General features: G+C 45.3%; 13 non-coding genes across 13 annotated transcripts; 6 read left to right on the top strand and 7 right to left on the bottom strand.

Annotated features, from left to right (window-relative positions):
• Positions 1–2091: 2091 nt before the first annotated feature.
• Positions 2092–2163, bottom strand: trnaw-cca (transfer RNA tryptophan (anticodon CCA)). The gene has a single exon. It is a non-coding gene; the product is annotated as a tRNA-Trp (tRNA).
• Positions 2164–5546: 3383 nt separating this feature from the next.
• Positions 5547–5619, top strand: trnak-uuu (transfer RNA lysine (anticodon UUU)). Its single transcript has one exon. It is a non-coding gene; the product is annotated as a tRNA-Lys (tRNA).
• A 301-nt stretch (positions 5620–5920) lies between these two features.
• trnaw-cca (transfer RNA tryptophan (anticodon CCA)) lies at positions 5921–5992 on the bottom strand. Its single transcript has one exon. It is a non-coding gene; the product is annotated as a tRNA-Trp (tRNA).
• A 1205-nt stretch (positions 5993–7197) lies between these two features.
• trnak-uuu (transfer RNA lysine (anticodon UUU)) lies at positions 7198–7270 on the top strand. The gene has a single exon. It is a non-coding gene; the product is annotated as a tRNA-Lys (tRNA).
• Positions 7271–7571: 301 nt separating this feature from the next.
• trnaw-cca (transfer RNA tryptophan (anticodon CCA)) lies at positions 7572–7643 on the bottom strand. The gene has a single exon. It is a non-coding gene; the product is annotated as a tRNA-Trp (tRNA).
• A 1926-nt stretch (positions 7644–9569) lies between these two features.
• On the top strand, positions 9570–9642 carry trnak-uuu (transfer RNA lysine (anticodon UUU)). Its single transcript has one exon. It is a non-coding gene; the product is annotated as a tRNA-Lys (tRNA).
• Positions 9643–9943: 301 nt separating this feature from the next.
• On the bottom strand, positions 9944–10015 carry trnaw-cca (transfer RNA tryptophan (anticodon CCA)). Its single transcript has one exon. It is a non-coding gene; the product is annotated as a tRNA-Trp (tRNA).
• Positions 10016–11221: 1206 nt separating this feature from the next.
• On the top strand, positions 11222–11294 carry trnak-uuu (transfer RNA lysine (anticodon UUU)). Its single transcript has one exon. It is a non-coding gene; the product is annotated as a tRNA-Lys (tRNA).
• Positions 11295–11595: 301 nt separating this feature from the next.
• On the bottom strand, positions 11596–11667 carry trnaw-cca (transfer RNA tryptophan (anticodon CCA)). Its single transcript has one exon. It is a non-coding gene; the product is annotated as a tRNA-Trp (tRNA).
• A 1206-nt stretch (positions 11668–12873) lies between these two features.
• trnak-uuu (transfer RNA lysine (anticodon UUU)) lies at positions 12874–12946 on the top strand. Its single transcript has one exon. It is a non-coding gene; the product is annotated as a tRNA-Lys (tRNA).
• Positions 12947–13247: 301 nt separating this feature from the next.
• On the bottom strand, positions 13248–13319 carry trnaw-cca (transfer RNA tryptophan (anticodon CCA)). Its single transcript has one exon. It is a non-coding gene; the product is annotated as a tRNA-Trp (tRNA).
• Positions 13320–15974: 2655 nt separating this feature from the next.
• On the top strand, positions 15975–16047 carry trnak-uuu (transfer RNA lysine (anticodon UUU)). The gene has a single exon. It is a non-coding gene; the product is annotated as a tRNA-Lys (tRNA).
• A 301-nt stretch (positions 16048–16348) lies between these two features.
• trnaw-cca (transfer RNA tryptophan (anticodon CCA)) lies at positions 16349–16420 on the bottom strand. Its single transcript has one exon. It is a non-coding gene; the product is annotated as a tRNA-Trp (tRNA).
• Between the last annotated feature and the right edge of the window lie 7323 nt (positions 16421–23743).

The raw sequence follows: 23743 nt of genomic DNA, 5'->3' as shown, positions 1-23743 counted from the left end.
TACAGGTCCATGCAGTTGTTGAAATGTGGTCTGTAAAGGTGAAGCTGTCATCAAGAATCACCCCAAGGTTCCTGGCTGTCCTGATTGGCTTGAATGTGGTTGAGCCAAGCTATACAGTGAGGTTGTGGTTGATTGAGGGGCAGGCTGGGATGACGAGAAGCTCAGTTTTTGCCAAGTTGAGCTTAAGGTGGTGTTCCCTCATCCAGTCCGAGATGTCCGACAGGCAAGCAGAGATTCGTGTAGAGACAGAAGGATCATCAGGCTTGAAGGATCTGTCTGCACGATATTACAGCACGTTGCTAAATTACTACTGGTAATTAAGCAAAAGAGTTGTTACCTAAGCATTTTTACCTTTTAGCATGAGGTTGACAAAGACATGGATGGTCATCATAGAGATTCAAGTCCATAATAATTTCCGCATTAGACTGTGCAAAAAAAACAAACAGCTAGCACCAGTCTGTATGTAAAAGGGTACACTACATGACCCTAACATGATTTGAAAACACAACCTTCTCAGTTTATATCAGGCAAACAACTTTTGTGCCACAAGGTCCCAGCCAAAAGGCTACATAGCAGGCCCGGATTGGCTAATCGGGAGCACCGGGAGAATTCCCGGTGGGCCGTTCTGTTTTTTGGTCCGCGAGGGCCAGTGTTGTCATGGCACTGGGTTGAAATATGGATAATGTCCCGAAGAGGCCTGTACTATTTTGCCGCAGCCCCACTCTTTTTATTTATTATTTTCCCACAGCCCACTCGAAGAGTGCAGCCTGCAGTTTAATGATGACGTAATTATCGTTTGACTCCCCCAGTAGCGGCACCTTGCTAAAAAAGAAACGTAACTTGTAAACTTCAGTCAGTGGTGCTTGTTGTTGATGCAGGATATAGGCTAAAATGGATAAAAGAAAGCGCAAAGGCGGTGCTGAAAAGGAAACATCTAAAAAAAAAGAAAGCTCTATTGCAGCCTCTATTGCTCATTGAGTGAATATAAGAATTAGAAGAATTAATATTAATGAAGAGTATGGTGTAGGGTACACCTGTTCAATAAAAAATGCCCTGAGATAATGAATGATACCAGATGATTCAGCACTACATTAGTGAAACTGACTTGACTTGATCAGAAAGCTTTGTAAAAAGGGGAGATTTGTGGAGAGAAATATGACAATTTATAAAATTTGATTTAGTGTCAGAAGCAGAGCCAGGACCCAGTTGTAGGTCTATGCAGGAGATTGATGCTGTCACTGTGGAAGACACAGGTAAGCTGTTGTACCACAGCAAACATTATCACATTAGTTACAATAGGCCTATAACAACTTTCTATGCCCAAGTGTTAGTGACCCATTATGTTTTTTATCAAAAGATAGTAGCCTAAATATACAAAGCCCATTATTGAAAGGGAATAGGATAAAAGTCATATGAAATAAGCCTACATATTTTGCCATTTGGATATTTTAGAAGATTAAATTAAAACGTGCTTTCCATGTCAAATATGTTAAAGCTTACAGAATGCTTTTTATTGTGATTGAGGTGCACTCAAGTCTGGGGATACAGAAGGAAGTCTGAAAGGGAGAGCAGAGTCTACTCAGGAACTGATAACAGAGGCAACAATTCAGCAGCAGAACCACAAGCTAGGAACAAGGCAGATGAAGATGATTCTGTTGATAGTTTTGATTACTTTGCTCGACCTCAGTCACAAGGGTAAAGTATGCCCTCTCGTAGAGCCCAGATAGCTCAGCAGGTAGCGCATCAGACTTTTAATCTGAGGGTCCAGGATTCAAGTCCCTGTTTATGCTTCGTGGTACCCGCGTGTTTAACCCTCCAGATTGTCTGAGAGGACCACTGAAACCATCTAAGATGCAATTTTCAGGCATGTTTTGTTCAGCAAGCACAATGGGCAAACTAAGGAAACATACAGCAGGTTGTCAAGTTACTAATGGTTATTAGGTGAGAGTGTTGCTACCTGAGCTTTGTTACCTTTCAGCATGAGGTTGACAAAGACAATGGTGGTCATCATAGAGATTGGAGTCCATATGACTGCATCCCCATTAGACTGTGCAGAAAATCATCAGTCTGTGCGAAAAAGAGCACGCTGAATGACCCCGACGTGATTTGAAAACGCAACCTTCTGATCTGGAGTCAGACGCGCTACTGTTGCGCCACGAGGTCCCAGCCCGAAGCTGGTCGCGCATCATGGTGCAAGGCATACTTGTTCATCGTCGTGGCGATCAAGACGCATTGGAACTCGGAGACAAGTGGTGGGCTGTGACTGTTGCGACTAGTGTCTGACATCTGGGCAAGAGCTTTTTCAGAGGACAAGGCACGAGCCCTTTAAAGGCATAACCTGGCTGGTTTCCGCTTCCCTGGACATTAAGGGAGATTTTCAAGATCAAATGGCAAGAAATTCACCACCTGACTGGTTTCCCCTTCCCTGGACATTAAGGGAGATTTTCAAGATCAACTGGCAGATCTACCTCAGTGCGTGAGAGTGAAGTGTGGACAACTTATACCTGAAGCGCAACTCAGAGACTCAACTGCCTATGTGATAGAACCATGGTTCAGCTTTCTTTTGGGTAACTTCACACATTTACCATTTGTACGAGGCCTTTGTGTCATTATATGTGTCAGATAATGGGCAATCAGTGGCAAAGGTGGCATAAAGCTGCTTTTTGCCAGTCATACAGAGGCAAGATTACACGTCTGTTTGTGGTGTGGAATTAACTTGTTTGTTAGAAATTTTGGTCTCCTTGTGCAGAAAAGCCAAGTTTAATTAAAACTGCTGATGCTATTCTAATTGTTCTCATACCATGACACGAAGGCATTCCTTGAACCAAGACAAGCCTTCAGAGTGAGCCTTACGAATAAGAGTTATGCGGGTAACAATTTCCAAGTGACATGCTGGTCAAAAGCCTACTAGTTGTAAACAAAAATACGAACAAGGTCGTTAAACAGAAAGCACTAGGGTTAAGTTGATCTCAACTTAGAAACTGGCCAACATAATAGATAGGACCAAAGTTCAACATTCTCTTGGTTAAGGTCACCATATTACAGGTTACACAAGAACTTTGTCTCTTTGCATGTCTCAGACTGCAGGCAGCCAGTGGCTAAAGACGTACGAAGGACAGAGCCGTGGTTGAACCTTGTTGGTTTGTATCCTTGAATAGTGCTGTTGGACATAAAATAGGAGACAAACACCTGGTGTCTAATTCCTGAGAAAGTTCTATTAATAGTTTGTAGAAAGCCATGAGAACCAGATGGGATCGGCCCTTTCCGAAACAGGGGCTGGTTCAGCTTTCTTTTGGGTAACTTCACACATTTACCATTTCTACGAGGCCTTTGTGTCATTATAAGTGTCAGATGATGGGCAATCAGTGGCAAAGGTGGCATAAAGCTGCTTTTTGCCAGTCATACAGAGGCAAGATTACACGTCTGTTTGTGGTGTGGAATTAACTTGTTTGTTAGAAATTTTGGTCTCCTTGTGCAGAAAAGCCAAGTTTAATTAAAACTGCTGATGCTATTCTAATTGTTCTCATACCATGACACGAAGGCATTCCTTGAACCAAGACAAGCCTTCAGAGTGAGCCTTACGAATAAGAGTTATGCGGGTAACAATTTCCAAGTGACATGCTGGTCAAAAGCCTACTAGTTGTAAACAAAAATACGAACAAGGTCGTTAAACAGAAAGTACTAGGGTTAAGTTGATCTCAACTTAGAAACTGGCCAACATAATAGATAGGACCAAAGTTCAACATTCTCTTGGTTAAGGTCACCATATTACAGGTTACACAAGAACTTTGTCTCTTTGCATGTCTCAGACTGCAGGCAGCCAGTGGCTAAAGACGTACGAAGGACAGAGCCGTGGTTGAACCTTGTTGGTTTGTATCCTTGAATAGTGCTGTTGGACATAAAATAGGAGACAAACACCTGGTGTCTAATTCCTGAGAAAGTTCTATTAATAGTTTGTAGAAAGCCATGAGAACCAGATGGGATCGGCCCTTTCCGATCCAGGGGCTGGTTCAGCTTTCTTTTGGGTAACTTCACACATTTACCATTTGTACGAGGCCTTTGTGTCATTATATGTGTCAGATGATGGGCAATCAGTGGCAAAGGTGGCATAAAGCTGCTTTTTGCCAGTCATACAGAGGCAAGATTACACGTCTGTTTGTGGTGTGGAATTAACTTGTTTGTTAGAAATTTTGGTCACCTTGTGCAGAAAAGCCAAGTTTAATTAAAACTGCTGATGCTATTCTAATTGTTCTCATACCATGACACGAAGGCATTCCTTGATCCAAGACAAGCCTTCAGAGTGAACCTTACTAATAAGAGTTATGCGGGTAACAATTTCCAAGTGACATGCTGGTCAAAAGCCTACTAGTTGTAAACAAAAATACGAACAAGGTCGTTAAACAGAAAGCACTAGGGTTAAGTTGATCTCAACTTAGAAACTGGCCAACATAATAGATAGGACCAAAGTTCAACATTCTCTTGGTTAAGGTCACCATATTACAGGTTACACAAGAACTTTGTCTCTTTGCATGTCTCAGACTGCAGGCAGCCAGTGGCTAAAGACGTACGAAGGACAGAGCCGTGGTTGAACCTTGTTGGTTTGTATCCTTGAATAGTGCTGTTGGACATAAAATAGGAGACAAACACCTGCTGTCTAATTCCTGAGAAAGTTCTATTAATAGTTTGTAGAAAGCCATGAGAACCAGATGTGATCGGCCCTTTCCGATCCAGGGGCTGGTTCAGCTTTCTTTTGGGTAACTTCACACATTTACCATTTGTACGAGGCCTTTGTGTCATTATATGTGTCAGATGATGGGCAATCAGTGGCAAAGGTGGCATAAAGCTGCTTTTTGCCAGTCATACAGAGGCAAGATTACACGTCTGTTTTTGGTGTGGAATTAACTTGTTTGTTAGAAATTTTGGTCACCTTGTGCAGAAAAGCCAAGTTTAATTAAAACTGCTGATGCTATTCTAATTGTTCTCATACCATGACACGAAGGCATTCCTTGAACCAAGAAAAGCCTTCAGAGTGAACCTTACTAATAAGAGTTATGCGGGTAACAATTTCCAAGTGACATGCTGGTCAAAAGCCTACTAGTTGAAACCAAAAAGGTCGTTAAACAGAAAGCACTAGGGTTAAGTTGATCTCAACTTAGAAACTGGCCAACATAATAGATAGGACCAAAGTTCAACATTCTCTTGGTTAAGGTCACCATATTACAGGTTACACAAGAACTTTGTCTCTTTGCATGTCTCAGACTGCAGGCAGCCAGTGGCTAAAGACGTACGAAGGACAGAGCCGTGGTTGAACCTTGTTGGTTTGTATCCTTGAATAGTGCTGTTGGGCATAAAATAGGAGACAAACACCTGCTGTCTAATTCCTGAGAAAGTTCTGTTAATAGTTTGTAGAAAGCCATGAGAACCAGATGGGATCGGCCCTTTCCGATCCAGGGGCTGAGGACCAGTTTTGTCTTTGAAAACCGTTGAACCAGAGCGTCCACAGGCCTGGCCTACAAGCTCGAGGGTAAAGTGCGCCCTCTCGTAGAGCCCAGGTAGCTCAGTCGGTAGAGCATCAGACTTTTAATCTGAGGGTCCAGGGTTCAAGTCCCTGTTTGGGCGTTGTGGTACCCATGTGTTTAACTCTGCAGATCCTCTGAGAGGACCACTGAAACCATCTAAGGTGCAATTTTCAGGCATGTTTTGTTCAGCAAGCACAATGGGCAAACTAAGGAAACATACAGCAGGTTGTCAAGTTACTAATGCTTATTAGGTGAGAGTGTTGCTACCTGAGCTTTGTTACCTTTTAGCATGAGGTTGACAAAGACAATGGTGGTCATCATAGAGATTGGAGTCCATATAACTGCATCCCCATTAGACTGTGCAGAAAATCATCAGTCTGTGCGAAAAAGAGCACGCTGAATGACCCCGGCGTGATTTCAACACGCAACCTTCTGATCTGGAGTCAGACACGCTACCGTTGCACCACGAGGTCCCAGCCCAAAGCTGGTCGCGCATCATGGTGCAAGGCATACTTGTTCATCGTCGTGGCGATCACGACGCATGGAACTCGGAGACAAGTGGTGGGCTGTGACTGTTGCGACTAGTGTCTGACATCTGGGCAAGAGCTTTTTCAGAGGACAAGGCACGAGCCCTTTAAAGGCATATCCTGGCTGGTTTCCGCTTCCCTGGACATTAAGGGAGATTTTCAAGATCAAATGGCAAGAAATTCACCACCTGACTGGTTTCCCCTTCCCTGGACATTAAGGGAGATTTTCAAGATCAAATGGCAGATCTCACCTCAGTGCGTGAGAGTGAAGCGTGGACAACTTATACCTGAAGCGCAACTCAGAGACTCAACTGCCTATGTGATAGAACCATGGTTCAGCTTTCTTTTGGGTAACTTCACACATTTACCATTTGTACGAGGCCTTTGTGTCATTATATGTGTCAGATGATGGGCAATCAGTGGCAAAGGTGGCATAAAGCTGCTTTTTGCCAGTCATACAGAGGCAAGATTACACGTCTGTTTGTGGTGTGGAATTAACTTGTTTGTTAGAAATTTTGGTCTCCTTGTGCAGAAAAGCCAAGTTTAATTAAAACTGCTGATGCTATTCTAATTGTTCTCATACCATGACACGAAGGCATTCCTTGAACCAAGACAAGCCTTCAGAGTGAGCCTTACGAATAAGAGTTATGCGGGTAACAATTTCCAAGTGACATGCTGGTCAAAAGCCTACTAGTTGTAAACAAAAATACGAACAAGGTCGTTAAACAGAAAGCACTAGGGTTAAGTTGATCTCAACTTAGAAACTGGCCAACATAATAGATAGGACCAAAGTTCAACATTCTCTTGGTTAAGGTCACCATATTACAGGTTACACAAGAACTTTGTCTCTTTGCATGTCTCAGACTGCAGGCAGCCAGTGGCTAAAGACGTACGAAGGACAGAGCCGTGGTTGAACCTTGTTGGTTTGTATCCTTGAATAGTGCTGTTGGACATAAAATAGGAGACAAACACCTGGTGTCTAATTCCTGAGAAAGTTCTGTTAATAGTTTGTAGAAAGCCATGAGAACCAGATGGGATCGGCCCTTTCCGATATAGGAGCTGAGGGCCAGTTATGTCTGTGAAAACCGTTGAACCAGAGCGTCCACAGGCCTGGCCTACAAGCTCGAGGGTAAAGTGCGCCCTCTCGTAGAGCCCAGGTAGCTCAGTCGGTAGAGCATCAGACTTTTAATCTGAGGGTCCAGGGTTCAAGTCCCTGTTTGGGTGTTGTAGTACCCATGTGTTTAACTCTGCAGATCCTCTGAGAGGACCACTGAAACCATCTAAGGTGCAATTTTCAGGCATGTTTTGTTCAGCAAGCACAATGGGCAAACTAAGGAAACATACAGCAGGTTGTCAAGTTACTAATGCTTATTAGGTGAGAGTGTTGCTACCTGAGCTTTGTTACCTTTTAGCATGAGGTTGACAAAGACAATGGTGGTCATCATAGAGATTGGAGTCCATATAACTGCATCCCCATTAGACTGTGCAGAAAATCATCAGTCTGTGCGAAAAAGAGCACGCTGAATGACCCCGGCGTGATTTCAACACGCAACCTTCTGATCTGGAGTCAGACACGCTACCGTTGCACCACGAGGTCCCAGCCGGAAGCTGGTCGCGCATCATGGTGCAAGGCATACTTGTTCATCGTCGTGGCGATCAAGACGCATTGGAACTCGGAGACAAGTGGTGGGCTGTGACTGTTGCGACTAGTGTCTGACATCTGGGCAAGAGCTTTTTCAGAGGACAAGGCACGAGCCCTTTAAAGGCATATCCTGGCTGGTTTCCGCTTCCCTGGACATTAAGGGAGATTTTCAAGATCAAATGGCAAGAAATTCACCACCTGACTGGTTTCCCCTTCCCTGGACATTAAGGGAGATTTTCAAGATCAAATGGCAGATCTCACCTCAGTGCGTGAGAGTGAAGCGTGGACAACTTATACCTGAAGCGCAACTCAGAGACTCAACTGCCTATGTGATAGAACCATGGTTCAGCTTTCTTTTGGGTAACTTCACACATTTACCATTTGTACGAGGCCTTTGTGTCATTATATGTGTCAGATGATGGGCAATCAGTGGCAAAGGTGGCATAAAGCTGCTTTTTGCCAGTCATACAGAGGCAAGATTACACGTCTGTTTGTGGTGTGGAATTAACTTGTTTGTTAGAAATTTTGGTCTCCTTGTGCAGAAAAGCCAAGTTTAATTAAAACTGCTGATGCTATTCTAATTGTTCTCATACCATGACACGAAGGCATTCCTTGAACCAAGACAAGCCTTCAGAGTGAGCCTTACGAATAAGAGTTATGCGGGTAACAATTTCCAAGTGACATGCTGGTCAAAAGCCTACTAGTTGTAAACAAAAATACGAACAAGGTCGTTAAACAGAAAGCACTAGGGTTAAGTTGATCTCAACTTAGAAACTGGCCAACATAATAGATAGGACCAAAGTTCAACATTCTCTTGGTTAAGGTCACCATATTACAGGTTACACAAGAACTTTGTCTCTTTGCATGTCTCAGACTGCAGGCAGCCAGTGGCTAAAGACGTACGAAGGACAGAGCCGTGGTTGAACCTTGTTGGTTTGTATCCTTGAATAGTGCTGTTGGACATAAAATAGGAGACAAACACCTGGTGTCTAATTCCTGAGAAAGTTCTATTAATAGTTTGTAGAAAGCCATGAGAACCAGATGGGATCGGCCCTTTCCGATCCAGGGGCTGGTTCAGCTTTCTTTTGGGTAACTTCACACATTTACCATTTGTACGAGGCCTTTGTGTCATTATATGTGTCAGATGATGGGCAATCAGTGGCAAAGGTGGCATAAAGCTGCTTTTTGCCAGTCATACAGAGGCAAGATTACACGTCTGTTTGTGGTGTGGAATTAACTTGTTTGTTAGAAATTTTGGTCACCTTGTGCAGAAAAGCCAAGTTTAATTAAAACTGCTGATGCTATTCTAATTGTTCTCATACCATGACACGAAGGCATTCCTTGAACCAAGACAAGCCTTCAGAGTGAACCTTACTAATAAGAGTTATGCGGGTAACAATTTCCAAGTGACATGCTGGTCAAAAGCCTACTAGTTGAAACCAAAAAGGTCGTTAAACAGAAAGCACTAGGGTTAAGTTGATCTCAACTTAGAAACTGGCCAACATAATAGATAGGACCAAAGTTCAACATTCTCTTGGTTAAGGTCACCATATTACAGGTTACACAAGAACTTTGTCTCTTTGCATGTCTCAGACTGCAGGCAGCCAGTGGCTAAAGACGTACGAAGGACAGAGCCGTGGTTGAACCTTGTTGGTTTGTATCCTTGAATAGTGCTGTTGGGCATAAAATAGGAGACAAACACCTGCTGTCTAATTCCTGAGAAAGTTCTGTTAATAGTTTGTAGAAAGCCATGAGAACCAGATGGGATCGGCCCTTTCCGATCCAGGGGCTGAGGACCAGTTTTGTCTTTGAAAACCGTTGAACCAGAGCGTCCACAGGCCTGGCCTACAAGCTCGAGGGTAAAGTGCGCCCTCTCGTAGAGCCCAGGTAGCTCAGTCGGTAGAGCATCAGACTTTTAATCTGAGGGTCCAGGGTTCAAGTCCCTGTTTGGGCGTTGTGGTACCCATGTGTTTAACTCTGCAGATCCTCTGAGAGGACCACTGAAACCATCTAAGGTGCAATTTTCAGGCATGTTTTGTTCAGCAAGCACAATGGGCAAACTAAGGAAACATACAGCAGGTTGTCAAGTTACTAATGCTTATTAGGTGAGAGTGTTGCTACCTGAGCTTTGTTACCTTTTAGCATGAGGTTGACAAAGACAATGGTGGTCATCATAGAGATTGGAGTCCATATAACTGCATCCCCATTAGACTGTGCAGAAAATCATCAGTCTGTGCGAAAAAGAGCACGCTGAATGACCCCGGCGTGATTTCAACACGCAACCTTCTGATCTGGAGTCAGACACGCTACCGTTGCACCACGAGGTCCCAGCCGGAAGCTGGTCGCGCATCATGGTGCAAGGCATACTTGTTCATCGTCGTGGCGATCAAGACGCATTGGAACTCGGAGACAAGTGGTGGGCTGTGACTGTTGCGACTAGTGTCTGACATCTGGGCAAGAGCTTTTTCAGAGGACAAGGCACGAGCCCTTTAAAGGCATATCCTGGCTGGTTTCCGCTTCCCTGGACATTAAGGGAGATTTTCAAGATCAAATGGCAAGAAATTCACCACCTGACTGGTTTCCCCTTCCCTGGACATTAAGGGAGATTTTCAAGATCAAATGGCAGATCTCACCTCAGTGCGTGAGAGTGAAGCGTGGACAACTTATACCTGAAGCGCAACTCAGAGACTCAACTGCCTATGTGATAGAACCATGGTTCAGCTTTCTTTTGGGTAACTTCACACATTTACCATTTGTACGAGGCCTTTGTGTCATTATATGTGTCAGATGATGGGCAATCAGTGGCAAAGGTGGCATAAAGCTGCTTTTTGCCAGTCATACAGAGGCAAGATTACACGTCTGTTTGTGGTGTGGAATTAACTTGTTTGTTAGAAATTTTGGTCACCTTGTGCAGAAAAGCCAAGTTTAATTAAAACTGCTGATGCTATTCTAATTGTTCTCATACCATGACACGAAGGCATTCCTTGAACCAAGACAAGCCTTCAGAGTGAGCCTTACGAATAAGAGTTATGCGGGTAACAATTTCCAAGTGACATGCTGGTCAAAAGCCTACTAGTTGTAAACAAAAATACGAACAAGGTCGTTAAACAGAAAGCACTAGGGTTAAGTTGATCTCAACTTAGAAACTGGCCAACATAATAGATAGGACCAAAGTTCAACATTCTCTTGGTTAAGGTCACCATATTACAGGTTACACAAGAACTTTGTCTCTTTGCATGTCTCAGACTGCAGGCAGCCAGTGGCTAAAGACGTACGAAGGACAGAGCCGTGGTTGAACCTTGTTGGTTTGTATCCTTGAATAGTGCTGTTGGACATAAAATAGGAGACAAACACCTGGTGTCTAATTCCTGAGAAAGTTCTATTAATAGTTTGTAGAAAGCCATGAGAACCAGATGGGATCGGCCCTTTCCGATCCAGGGGCTGAGGACCAGTTTTGTCTTTGAAAACCGTTGAACCAGAGCGTCCACAGGCCTGGCCTACAAGCTCGAGGGTAAAGTGCGCCCTCTCGTAGAGCCCAGGTAGCTCAGTCGGTAGAGCATCAGACTTTTAATCTGAGGGTCCAGGGTTCAAGTCCCTGTTTGGGCGTTGTAGTACCCATGTGTTTAACTCTGCAGATCCTCTGAGAGGACCACTGAAAGCATCTAAGGTGCAATTTTCAGGCATGTTTTGTTCAGCAAGCACAATGGGCAAACTAAGGAAACATACAGCAGGTTGTCAAGTTACTAATGCTTATTAGGTGAGAGTGTTGCTACCTGAGCTTTGTTACCTTTTAGCATGAGGTTGACAAAGACAATGGTGGTCATCATAGAGATTGGAGTCCATATAACTGCATCCCCATTAGACTGTGCAGAAAATCATCAGTCTGTGCGAAAAAGAGCACGCTGAATGACCCCGGCGTGATTTCAACACGCAACCTTCTGATCTGGAGTCAGACACGCTACCGTTGCACCACGAGGTCCCAGCCCGAAGCTGGTCGCGCATCATGGTGCAAGGCATACTTGTTCATCGTCGTGGCGATCAAGACGCATTGGAACTCGGAGACAAGTGGTGGGCTGTGACTGTTGCGACTAGTGTCTGACATCTGGGCAAGAGCTTTTTCAGAGGACAAGGCACGAGCCCTTTAAAGGCATATCCTGGCTGGTTTCCGCTTCCCTGGACATTAAGGGAGATTTTCAAGATCAAATGGCAAGAAATTCACCACCTGACTGGTTTCCCCTTCCCTGGACATTAAGGGAGATTTTCAAGATCAAATGGCAGATCTCACCTCAGTGCGTGAGAGTGAAGCGTGGACAACTTATACCTGAAGCGCAACTCAGAGACTCAACTGCCTATGTGATAGAACCATGGTTCAGCTTTCTTTTGGGTAACTTCACACATTTACCATTTGTACGAGGCCTTTGTGTCATTATATGTGTCAGATGATGGGCAATCAGTGGCAAAGGTGGCATAAAGCTGCTTTTTGCCAGTCATACAGAGGCAAGATTACACGTCTGTTTGTGGTGTGGAATTAACTTGTTTGTTAGAAATTTTGGTCTCCTTGTGCAGAAAAGCCAAGTTTAATTAAAACTGCTGATGCTATTCTAATTGTTCTCATACCATGACACGAAGGCATTCCTTGAACCAAGACAAGCCTTCAGAGTGAGCCTTACGAATAAGAGTTATGCGGGTAACAATTTCCAAGTGACATGCTGGTCAAAAGCCTACTAGTTGTAAACAAAAATACGAACAAGGTCGTTAAACAGAAAGCACTAGGGTTAAGTTGATCTCAACTTAGAAACTGGCCAACATAATAGATAGGACCAAAGTTCAACATTCTCTTGGTTAAGGTCACCATATTACAGGTTACACAAGAACTTTGTCTCTTTGCATGTCTCAGACTGCAGGCAGCCAGTGGCTAAAGACGTACGAAGGACAGAGCCGTGGTTGAACCTTGTTGGTTTGTATCCTTGAATAGTGCTGTTGGACATAAAATAGGAGACAAACACCTGGTGTCTAATTCCTGAGAAAGTTCTATTAATAGTTTGTAGAAAGCCATGAGAACCAGATGGGATCGGCCCTTTCCGATATAGGAGCTGAGGGCCAGTTATGTCTGTGAAAACCGTTGAACTAGAGGGTCCACAGGCCTGGCCTACAAGCTCGAGGGTAAAGTGCGCCCTCTCGTAGAGCCCAGGTAGCTCAGTCGGTAGAGCATCAGACTTTTAATCTGAGGGTCCAGGGTTCAAGTCCCTGTTTGGGTGTTGTGGTACCTGTTTGTTTAACCCTCCAGATCCTCTGAGAGGACCACTGAAAGCATCTAAGGTGCAATTTTCAGGCATGTTTTGTTCAGCAAGCACAATGGGCAAACTAAGGAAACATACAGCAGGTTGTCAAGTTACTAATGGTTATTAGGTGAGAGTGTTGTTACCTGAGCTTTGTTACCTTTTAGCATGAGGTTGACAAAGACAATGGTGGTCATCATAGAGATTGGAGTCCATATAACTGCATCCCCATTAGACTGTGCAGAAAATCATCAGTCTGTGCGAAAAAGAGCACGCTGAATGACCCCGACGTGATTTGAACACGCAACCTTCTGATCTGGAGTCAGACGCGCTACCGTTGCGCCACGAGGTCCCAGCCCGAAGCTGGTCGCGCATCATGGTGCAAGGCATACTTGTTCATCGTGGTGGCGATCACGACGCATTGGAACTCGGAGACAAGTGGTGGGCTGTGACTGTTGCGACTAGTGTCTGACATCTGGGCAAGAGCTTTTTCAGAGGACAAGGCACGAGCCCTTTAAAGGCATAACCTGGCTGGTTTCCGCTTCCCTGGACATTAAGGGAGATTTTCAAGATCAAATGGCAAGAAATTCACCACCTGACTGGTTTCCCCTTCCCTGGACATTAAGGGAGATTTTCAAGATCAAATGGCAGATCTCACCTCAGTGCGTGAGAGTGAAGCGTGGACAACTTATACCTGAAGCGCAACTCAGAGACTCAACTGCCTATGTGATAGAACCATGGTTCAGCTTTCTTTTGGGTAACTTCACACATTTACCATTTGTACGAGGCCTTTGTGTCATTATATGTGTCAGATGATGGGCAATCAGTGGCAAAGGTGGCATAAAGCTGCTTTTTGCCAGTCATACAGAGGCAAGATTACACGTCTGTTTGTGGTGTGGAATTAACTTGTTTGTTAGAAATTTTGGTCTCCTTGTGCAGAAAAGCCAAGTTTAATTAAAACTGCTGATGCTATTCTAATTGTTCTCATACCATGACACGAAGGCATTCCTTGAACCAAGACAAGCCTTCAGAGTGAGCCTTACGAATAAGAGTTATGCGGGTAACAATTTCCAAGTGACATGCTGGTCAAAAGCCTACTAGTTGTAAACAAAAATACGAACAAGGTCGTTAAACAGAAAGCACTAGGGTTAAGTTGATCTCAACTTAGAAACTGGCCAACATAATAGATAGGACCAATGTTCAACATTCTCTTGGTTAAGGTCACCATATTACAGGTTACACAAGAACTTTGTCTCTTTGCATGTCTCAGACTGCAGGCAGCCAGTGGCTAAAGACGTACGAAGGACAGAGCCGTGGTTGAACCTTGTTGGTTTGTATCCTTGAATAGTGCTGTTGGACATAAAATAGGAGACAAACACCTGGTGTCTAATTCCTGAGAAAGTTCTATTAATAGTTTGTAGAAAGCCATGAGAACCAGATGGGATCGGCCCTTTCCGATCCAGGGGCTGGTTCAGCTTTCCTTTGGGTAACTTCACACATTTACCATTTGTACGAGGCCTTTGTGTCATTATATGTGTCAGATGATGGGCAATCAGTGGCAAAGGTGGCATAAAGCTGCTTTTTGCCAGTCATACAGAGGCAAGATTACACGTCTGTTTGTGGTGTGGAATTAACTTGTTTGTTAGAAATTTTGGTCTCCTTGTGCAGAAAAGCCAAGTTTAATTAAAACTGCTGATGCTATTCTAATTGTTCTCATACCATGACACGAAGGCATTCCTTGAACCAAGACAAGCCTTCAGAGTGAGCCTTACGAATAAGAGTTATGCGGGTAACAATTTCCAAGTGACATGCTGGTCAAAAGCCTACTAGTTGTAAACAAAAATACGAACAAGGTCGTTAAACAGAAAGCACTAGGGTTAAGTTGATCTCAACTTAGAAACTGGCCAACATAATAGATAGGACCAAGGTTCAACATTCTCTTGGTTAAGGTCACCATATTACAGGTTACACAAGAACTTTGTCTCTTTGCATGTCTCAGACTGCAGGCAGCCAGTGGCTAAAGACGTACGAAGGACAGAGCCGTGGTTGAACCTTGTTGGTTTGTATCCTTGAATAGTGCTGTTGGACATAAAATAGGAGACAAACACCTGGTGTCTAATTCCTGAGAAAGTTCTATTAATAGTTTGTAGAAAGCCATGAGAACCAGATGGGATCGGCCCTTTCCGATCCAGGGGCTGGTTCAGCTTTCTTTTGGGTAACTTCACACATTTACCATTTGTACGAGGCCTTTGTGTCATTTTATGTGTCAGATGATGGGCAATCAGTGGCAAAGGTGGCATAAAGCTGCTTTTTGCCAGTCATACAGAGGCAAGATTACACGTCTGTTTGTGGTGTGGAATTAACTTGTTTGTTAGAAATTTTGGTCACCTTGTGCAGAAAAGCCAAGTTTAATTAAAACTGCTGATGCTATTCTAATTGTTCTCATACCATGACACGAAGGCATTCCTTGAACCAAGACAAGCCTTCAGAGTGAACCTTACTAATTAGAGTTATGCGGGTAACAATTTCCAAGTGACATGCTGGTCAAAAGCCTACTACTTGAAACCAAAAAGGTCGTTAAACAGAAAGCACTAGGGTTAAGTTGATCTCAACTTAGAAACTGGCCAACATAATAGATAGGACCAAAGTTCAACATTCTCTTGGTTAAGGTCACCATATTACAGGTTACACAAGAACTTTGTCTCTTTGCATGTCTCAGACTGCAGGCAGCCAGTGGCTAAGGACGTACGAAGGACAGAGCCGTGGTTGAACTTTGTTGGTTTGTATCCTTGAATAGTGCTGTTGGACATAAAATAGGAGACAAACACCTGGTGTCTAATTCCTGAGAAAGTTCTATTAATAGTTTGTAGAAAGCCATGAGAACCAGATGGGATCGGCCCTTTCCGATCCAGGGGCTGAGGACCAGTTATGTCTGTGAAAACCGTTGAACTCGAGCGTCCACAGGCCTGGCCTACAAGCTCGAGGGTAAAGTGCACCCTCTCGTAGAGCCAAGGTAGCTCAGTCGGTAGAGCATCAGACTTTTAATCTGAGGGTCCAGGGTTTAAGTCCCTGTTTGGGCGTTGTGGTACCTGTGTGTTTAACCCTCCAGATCCTCTGAGAGGACCACTGAAACCATCTAAGGTGCAATTTTCAGGCATGTTTTAATCAGCAAGCACAATGGGCAAACTAAGGAAACATACAGCATGTTGTCAAGTTACTAATGGTTATTAGGTGAGAGTGTTGTTACCTGAGCTTTGTTACCTTTTAGCATGAGGTTGACAAAGACAATGGTGGTCATCATAGGGATTGGAGTCCATATAACTGCATCCCCATTAGACTGTGCAGAAAATCATCAGTCTGTGCAAAAAAGAGCACGCTGCATGACCCCGACGTGATTTGAACACGCAACCTTCTGATCTGGAGTCAGACGCGCTACCGTTGCGCCACGAGGTCCCAGCTGGAAGCTGGTCGCGCATCATGGTGCAAGGCATACTTGTTCATCGTCGTGGCGATCAAGACGCATTGGAACTCGGAGACAAGTGGTGGGCTGTGACTGTTGCGACTAGTGTCTGACATCTGGGCAAGAGCTTTTTCAGAGGACAAGGCACGAGCCCTTTAAAGGCATAACCTGGCTGGTTTCCGCTTCCCTGGACATTAAGGGAGATTTTCAAGATCAAATGGCAAGAAATTCACCACCTGACTGGTTTCCCCTTCCCTGGACATTAAGGGAGATTTTCAAGATCAAATGGCAGATCTCACCTCAGTGCGTGAGAGTGAAGCGTGGACAACTTATACCTGAAGCGCAACTCAGAGACTCAACTGCCTATGTGATAGAACCATGGTTCAGCTTTCTTTTGGGTAACTTCACACATTTACCATTTGTACGAGGCCTTTGTGTCATTATATGTGTCAGATGATGGGCAATCAGTGGCAAAGGTGGCATAAAGCTGCTTTTTGCCAGTCATACAGAGGCAAGATTACACGTCTGTTTGTGGTGTGGAATTAACTTGTTTGTTAGAAATTTTGGTCTCCTTGTGCAGAAAAGCCAAGTTTAATTAAAACTGCTGATGCTATTCTAATTGTTCTCATACCATGACACGAAGGCATTCCTTGAACCAAGACAAGCCTTCAGAGTGAGCCTTACGAATAAGAGTTATGCGGGTAACAATTTCCAAGTGACATGCTGGTCAAAAGCCTACTAGTTGTAAACAAAAATACGAACAAGGTCGTTAAACAGAAAGCACTAGGGTTAAGTTGATCTCAACTTAGAAACTGGCCAACATAATAGAGAGGACCAAAGTTCAACATTCTCTTGGTTAAGGTCACCATATTACAGGTTACACAAGAACTTTGTCTCTTTGCATGTCTCAGACTGCAGGCAGCCAGTGGCTAAAGACGTACGAAGGACAGAGCCGTGGTTGAACCTTGTTGGTTTGTATCCTTGAATAGAGCTGTTGGACATAAAATAGGAGACAAACACCTGGTGTCTAATTCCTGAGAAAGTTCTATTAATAGTTTGTAGAAAGCCATGAGAACCAGATGGGATCGGCCCTTTCCGATCCAGGGGCTGGTTCAGCTTTCTTTTGGGTAACTTCACACATTTACCATTTGTACGAGGCCTTTGTGTCATTATATGTGTCAGATGATGGGCAATCAGTGGCAAAGGTGGCATAAAGCTGCTTTTTGCCAGTCATACAGAGGCAAGATTACACGTCTGTTTGTGGTGTGGAATTAACTTGTTTGTTAGAAATTTTGGTCACCTTGTGCAGAAAAGCCAAGTTTAATTAAAACTGCTGATACTATTCTAATTGTTCTCATACCATGACACGAAGGCATTCCTTGAACCAAGACAAGCCTTCAGAGTGAACCTTACTAATAAGAGTTATGCCGGTAACAATTTCCAAGTGACATGCTGGTCAAAAGCCTACTAGTTGAAACCAAAAAGGTCGTTAAACAGAAAGCACTAGGGTTAAGTTGATCTCAACTTAGAAACTGGCCAACATAATAGATAGGACCAAAGTTCAACATTCTCTTGGTTAAGGTCACCATATTACAGGTTACACAAGAACTTTGTCTCTTTGCATGTCTCAGACTGCAGGCAGCCAGTGGCTAAAGACGTACGAAGGACAGAGCCGTGGTTGAACCTTGTTGGTTTGTATCCTTGAATAGTGCTGTTGGACATAAAATAGGAGACAAACACCTGATTTAGAGTCAGACGCAATACCGACGTACTATCCTTAACCCTGCTACTGTCCTTCCAACAGAGGGAGACGGGGAGCCACATGACTGTGTTGCACTAATGAGTGAACTCTGCTCCCCTAGAGTCGACCTGAAGGATGTTCCATTGGAAAACCCAGATTTGATCCTTTTGTGGATGGGTCAGTATCACATGACCCAGTGACAGGTAAAATTTGAGTGGGCTATGCAGTAGTGACTGCACACGAGACGGTCGTGTCAGGAAGTCCCCGCTCAAACCTGTCTGCACAATCAGCTGAACTTTATGCCCTCATAGAGGCATGTAAACATGCTGAGTGACAGTCAGTAAATATCTACACAGACAGTAGATATGCCTTTGGGGTAGTACATGATTTTGTAACAATTTGGAAACACAGGAACTTCCTGATGAGTTCAGGAACACACATAGCCCACCACAAACTAGTCTCTGAGCTACTGGATGCAGTCCTACTCCCTAATACTATTGCAGTATGCAAATGTGACGCACACACTTACAAATCAGATCCTGTCTCCCTCGGTAATGCCCGAGCAGACCATCAGCGAAACAAAAGCAGACAGCGACAACGACACCCCTAACACCAAACTCTGTGCACTATCCTCTGAGATATTAATCACGCCTTCTTCACAGCTTCCAAACCTCCAAGCACGAGCTACAGTGGACGAAAAGGCTGTGTGGCATAAAGCAGACTGCACGGTTTTTGACAGAGATTGGCGCTGCCCCCCAGGGCTGTCCTGGTCTTCAAAGTTGATGCATGGCAAGGACCATGCGTCAAAGGGGGGAATGATAGCTGTGATTAAGGCATTGGTTTCTGTAATTACTCTAAAAAAATTTTTGTTTACACTGTTTGCACAAATCATAACGTGGGTTGAGGTTTGAAGGTAGAGAAGGCTGCATCCCTATTTCCAAACAGGACTCAGACGTGGTAGCAAAGTCATTGCTTAGAGAAGTAATTCCTAGATGGGGAACTCCCACAAAAAATCTCCAGTGATAATGGCACACCTTTTGTGAGCCATGCCCTTAAGTAGGTGGGTGAATATTTGGGTATTGACTTAAAGCAGCACAGTGCATATCATCCAGCTAGTGGTGGGGTGGTAGAGAGAGAAAATGGGACACTAACGAACAGATTGAGCAAATGCTGTTCTGAAACAGGCTTAGGATGGGCTTAGCCCCTTTGGGATACTGTTTGGGAGACCTCCACACAAGGAATTGGACCTGTGACAGTTCTTCTTCCCAACGCTGCAGCATGTGATGATGCAATGTAAAATTATTGTGCAACGTTGTCCTCTGGTAAAGGCAGCGTTTCCAGCTCCAGCCACGGGCCCGCTGCATGATCTGAAGCCCGGAGAGTGGATCATGCTCAAGGACTTCTGCAGGACCAGGTGGAACAAGCCAGGGTGGTCAGGGCCATTCTAGATCCTTTTCGTCACTCGCTCCATGGTAAAGGTCAGCCAGAGAGCCATGTGGATGCACGCCAGCCACTGTAGGAGAGTGCCAGAGCCAAGCAATGAGCGGAAGAAGACGGGACTTCGACAGGAGGACTAGAAAGTGACTCTCTATCAAGAGGCCTCTTGGAGGACCGACGCTCACGAGCGACAATCTGCATATACACACCCACACACATGACAAACTGCATTCAAACACACATTCTCACACCAGTTCCTCATGATTACACAACACAAGACAGCAAGTAGTATCTAATAGCCTGCGAAATCACGGACACAGAAAATGTGGAAATCATGGACACAGAAAATGTTGACAAATCATTAGATATCGACCTGCACATCCACTCATACATACAAACCTATTCCTAATCATGCACCCTTCTCCTGGTATAGGTGGTATCTGTTAGTAAGCCCTGTCACAGAAATAAACACACAAATCACTGGGACCATTCCCGACAACACTGGCCAAAACCAAAGCACGATATTGGAGTTTATTGGGTGAAAGACTTATTGATCAATCACGCCAATCACATCATTGTGGCAGAAAGAGTGCATGACACACACACTTTTACCCAAATTTGATATTTAGCTGATTGTGGTGACGATACTAAGTGCCTAAGGTGACGTGATTTCTATATGTCCCCCATAAGCCCGTAAAGTTCTTTAGTAGATTATTGCTGCAGATTGGACGACAATTAGAAGTTATAAGCATATGCCAAGATACTGGCTGCCTCTGTATCACCTCTGTAAACCGTTCTGTATTGCCTTTGGTCATAAGAATCATTGCCAACAGTGCTACCCACACAATGTAACACGTCCCCTCGTCATGTAGACACGTAATGGTTATTCTATCATTGAACACATGCGGTCTGCGATACGCAACCCTCCGCAGACTAGCGAGACGGGGTTTGATTGGCTGAACTCAGTACTTGGGGGATGGGGCTCGTGGATATTAACCGTCTGTCTACCAATAGGTGCAATAATTCTTCTTGTCTTGCTCATTTTGCCTTGTATTGTTTCTCTCATTCGGAGCAGTCTCTCATGCTCGTTGAAATCACTAATGACCAAACACTGATGTTGACAAAGACTGATTACGAGCCCTATGATGACCAACCTGACTTGTATCCTAAACCTGACTGGGTCCTAGATCCTCCCAGTGACACTGACGATGACGATGCATTGACATCCATTTCACATGTATTATAAATATTCCTTTGACCATGACGACTCTCATTTCACCCTAAATGAGATTACTTGACCACAGGATACATTATATCCGCAAAAACAGCCTTAGCACCTTCATTATGTCTGTATTATGATGAATTCAGTTGAACCGTGAAAGGATTCTGAAGTTCTGATGTATTCACAGCATAGTAATTTCTCTGTTAATTTTAGTTATCATATTTTGTAATGATGCAAGGGGGAAATGTGAGGGAAATTATTAATTTTTACTTTGTAATAGTGTTGTTCTTGTTCTGTTCATCCTCATCAGAGGATAATGCATAAGAAGGCCATGTCATGTCACTTAGATCAGTACAGAATATTAATATTCATGCAGAGCCACAAACATGTTTTTTTGTTCAATGTTCGTCTGCACATCTTCTAAGACCCTGAAACAAAGCCTGTTTGAACTGCCTCAAACTGCTTCTTATCCGTACACAGAAGTGTGTCATGCTCTGCGTTTCTTATTGTAGGGAAACTAGCCAGCGGTGGGTGGAGCACAGACACACAGGAGGCCGTTTTACTGTTGCCGAGTGAGATCTTTATTTAGGACGGTCTGGTAGGTGTATGTGTGTGCTCGCGTGTGCTTGTGTGGGGGGCGTGAAATCGTGTGGGGAGGGTTCAGTTGTTTGCGCGGTTGCCGGAGTCACGCCAGGGCTTTTCTGAGAGACGGGGGTTCCTCTCGGCCGTCAGGCAACGCCACATTTACAGCCAGGGAGCGGAATCTTCGCTCGGGTCTGAGTCGTCTGAAAGAAAAACAAGACACACACAACACCTATTAGTAAAGCCCACGGAATGCCGCCATCACTGATAACTGACATGAAGCCATGTGCACATGTCTTGTGAGAGGTGTCTCTCCTTTCGAGCAGAAGAGTGGCCTTTTATATTCTCCCCTTGTCTGCTGGATGGTGTACTTTTCCCGTGCCCCGCACTATTCATCAGCCGAGGGTGTGTCGGCGGCTCCGCCCTGCCGCCACGTGCTTTCCGACTGTCCAAAACATTGGCGGTGTTGAAGCAGGGCTGTCTCTTCAGCACCACCGCGGCAGTCGTGGGAGGAGCGATTTTAGTTTCTTGTGCGCCGGCTGTCGGTCCGCCGCGACAGTACCCCCCCTCAGCTCTGATCCACTTGTTGGGCCCACAGTGCATCCCGTCGTGAGAGACCATCTGCATTCCCATGGTGGGTCCCCGCCCGGTGCTGGACCTGGAAAGAGAAGTCCTGTAATTCCAGGAACCATCGTGTTACTCTGGCGTTGGTGTCTTTGGCCTTGGCCATCCACTGTAGTGGGGTGTGGTCTGTCACCAGGACGAAGTGCCGACCAGCCAGGTAATATCGTAGCTCTTCGATGGCCCATTTTATCGCCAGGGCCTCTCTTTCCACGGCTGCATAGTTCTTCTCAGTGGGGGACAACTTCCGACTGATGTAGAGGACCGGGTGTTCCTCTCCGTCGAAAGTCTGTGAGAGAACTGCGCCCAGCCGGGTTTCGGATGCATCTGTGTGCACGGTGAATGGGAGGGTGAAGTCCATGTTGCGTCGCACTGGAGAGGGCATCTTTCAGGGCTTGGAAGGCCTGCTCCGCATCTGTAGACCATTTCACCTGGTCCGGCTGGCCCTTCTTTGTGAGATCTGAGAGGGGAGAGGCTACAGAGAGAAGTTAGGTACAAATCAGCTATAGTACCCCGCCAACCCCAAGAAGGCACGTACCTGTTTTTTGACGTAGGTCGAGGATAACCCTTCACTGCCTCAATTTTCTTCATCTGGGGCTTGAGTAAGCCCCGGCCAATACGGTAGCCGAGGCACTGTGCCTCGGTCAGCCCCAGGTGTCACGTTTTGGGGTTGGCTGTCAGCCTGGCCTTCCGGAGCTCCTTCAGGACCTCCCCCAGGTGGAACAGGTGGTCCGACCAAGTGGAGGAGTGGATGACCACATCATCCAGGTAGGTGGCTGCGAAGGCACGATGGGGTCACAAGACAATGTCCATCAGCCGCTGGAACATTGCAGGCGCTCCATGTAGCCCCAAGGGGAGAACCCAGTACTGCCAGTGGCCGTTCGCTGTGCTAAAGGCCATCTTCGGTCTCACCTCTGGGGCCAGCGCCACTTGCCAGTACCCCTTTGTTAGGTCTAGGGTGGAGATGAACCGAGCCCTCCCCAATCGCTCCACTAGGTCATCCACCCGGGGGAGGGGATAGCTGTCAAACTCCGAGACCTGGTTTAGCTTCCAGAAGTTGTTGCAGAGGTGCATACTGCCGTCGGGCTTCGGTATGACTATGATAGGGCTGGACCAGGGGCTGTTGGGCTCCTCTATGATGTTGTCCCGCAGCATCCGGCTGACCTCTTCCTCGATAGCCCTACGGCGGGCCTCCGGGACCCGATAGGGCCGCTGCCGCACCACCACTCCCGGGTGAGTCTTGATCTCACGTTGTACCAGCTGCGTCATGCCTGGGGAAGTAGAAAAAACATCGGTAAATTGACCCACCAACTCTGTCAGCTCCTGCTTTTGGGTGGGGGTGAGCTCTTCACCCAGTTGGACTAAGGTGCCCTGGTCGGGATCTGTGTCTAGGGCCGCAAACGCAGACAGTACCGGTTCTGGCTCTATCCACCTCTTCAGCAGGTTTATGTGGTACGTTTGTGTGTCTGCTCGCTTACCGGGCTGCTGCAGGCGATAGTTCATGGGACCTCTCCTCTCGAGGACTGTATATGGGCCCTGCCACTGAGCTAGGAATTTGCAGGAGCTGCTGGGTACTAGCAGGAGTAACCGATCGCCAGGTTGGAACTCGCCGGGTTGTGCTGGACGGTTGTACACTCGTTTCTGTTGCTCCTGAGCGGCTCTCATATGTTCCTGGACGATCGGGCCCACTTGATCGATCTTCTCCTGCATCTC

This window comes from Ictalurus furcatus, chromosome 6, assembly GCF_023375685.1.
Source record: "Ictalurus furcatus strain D&B chromosome 6, Billie_1.0, whole genome shotgun sequence".
Classification (NCBI taxonomy): domain Eukaryota; kingdom Metazoa; phylum Chordata; class Actinopteri; order Siluriformes; family Ictaluridae; genus Ictalurus; species Ictalurus furcatus.
Note: the sequence above shows the minus strand (reverse complement) of the source record. Positions and strands in the feature narration are given on the sequence as shown.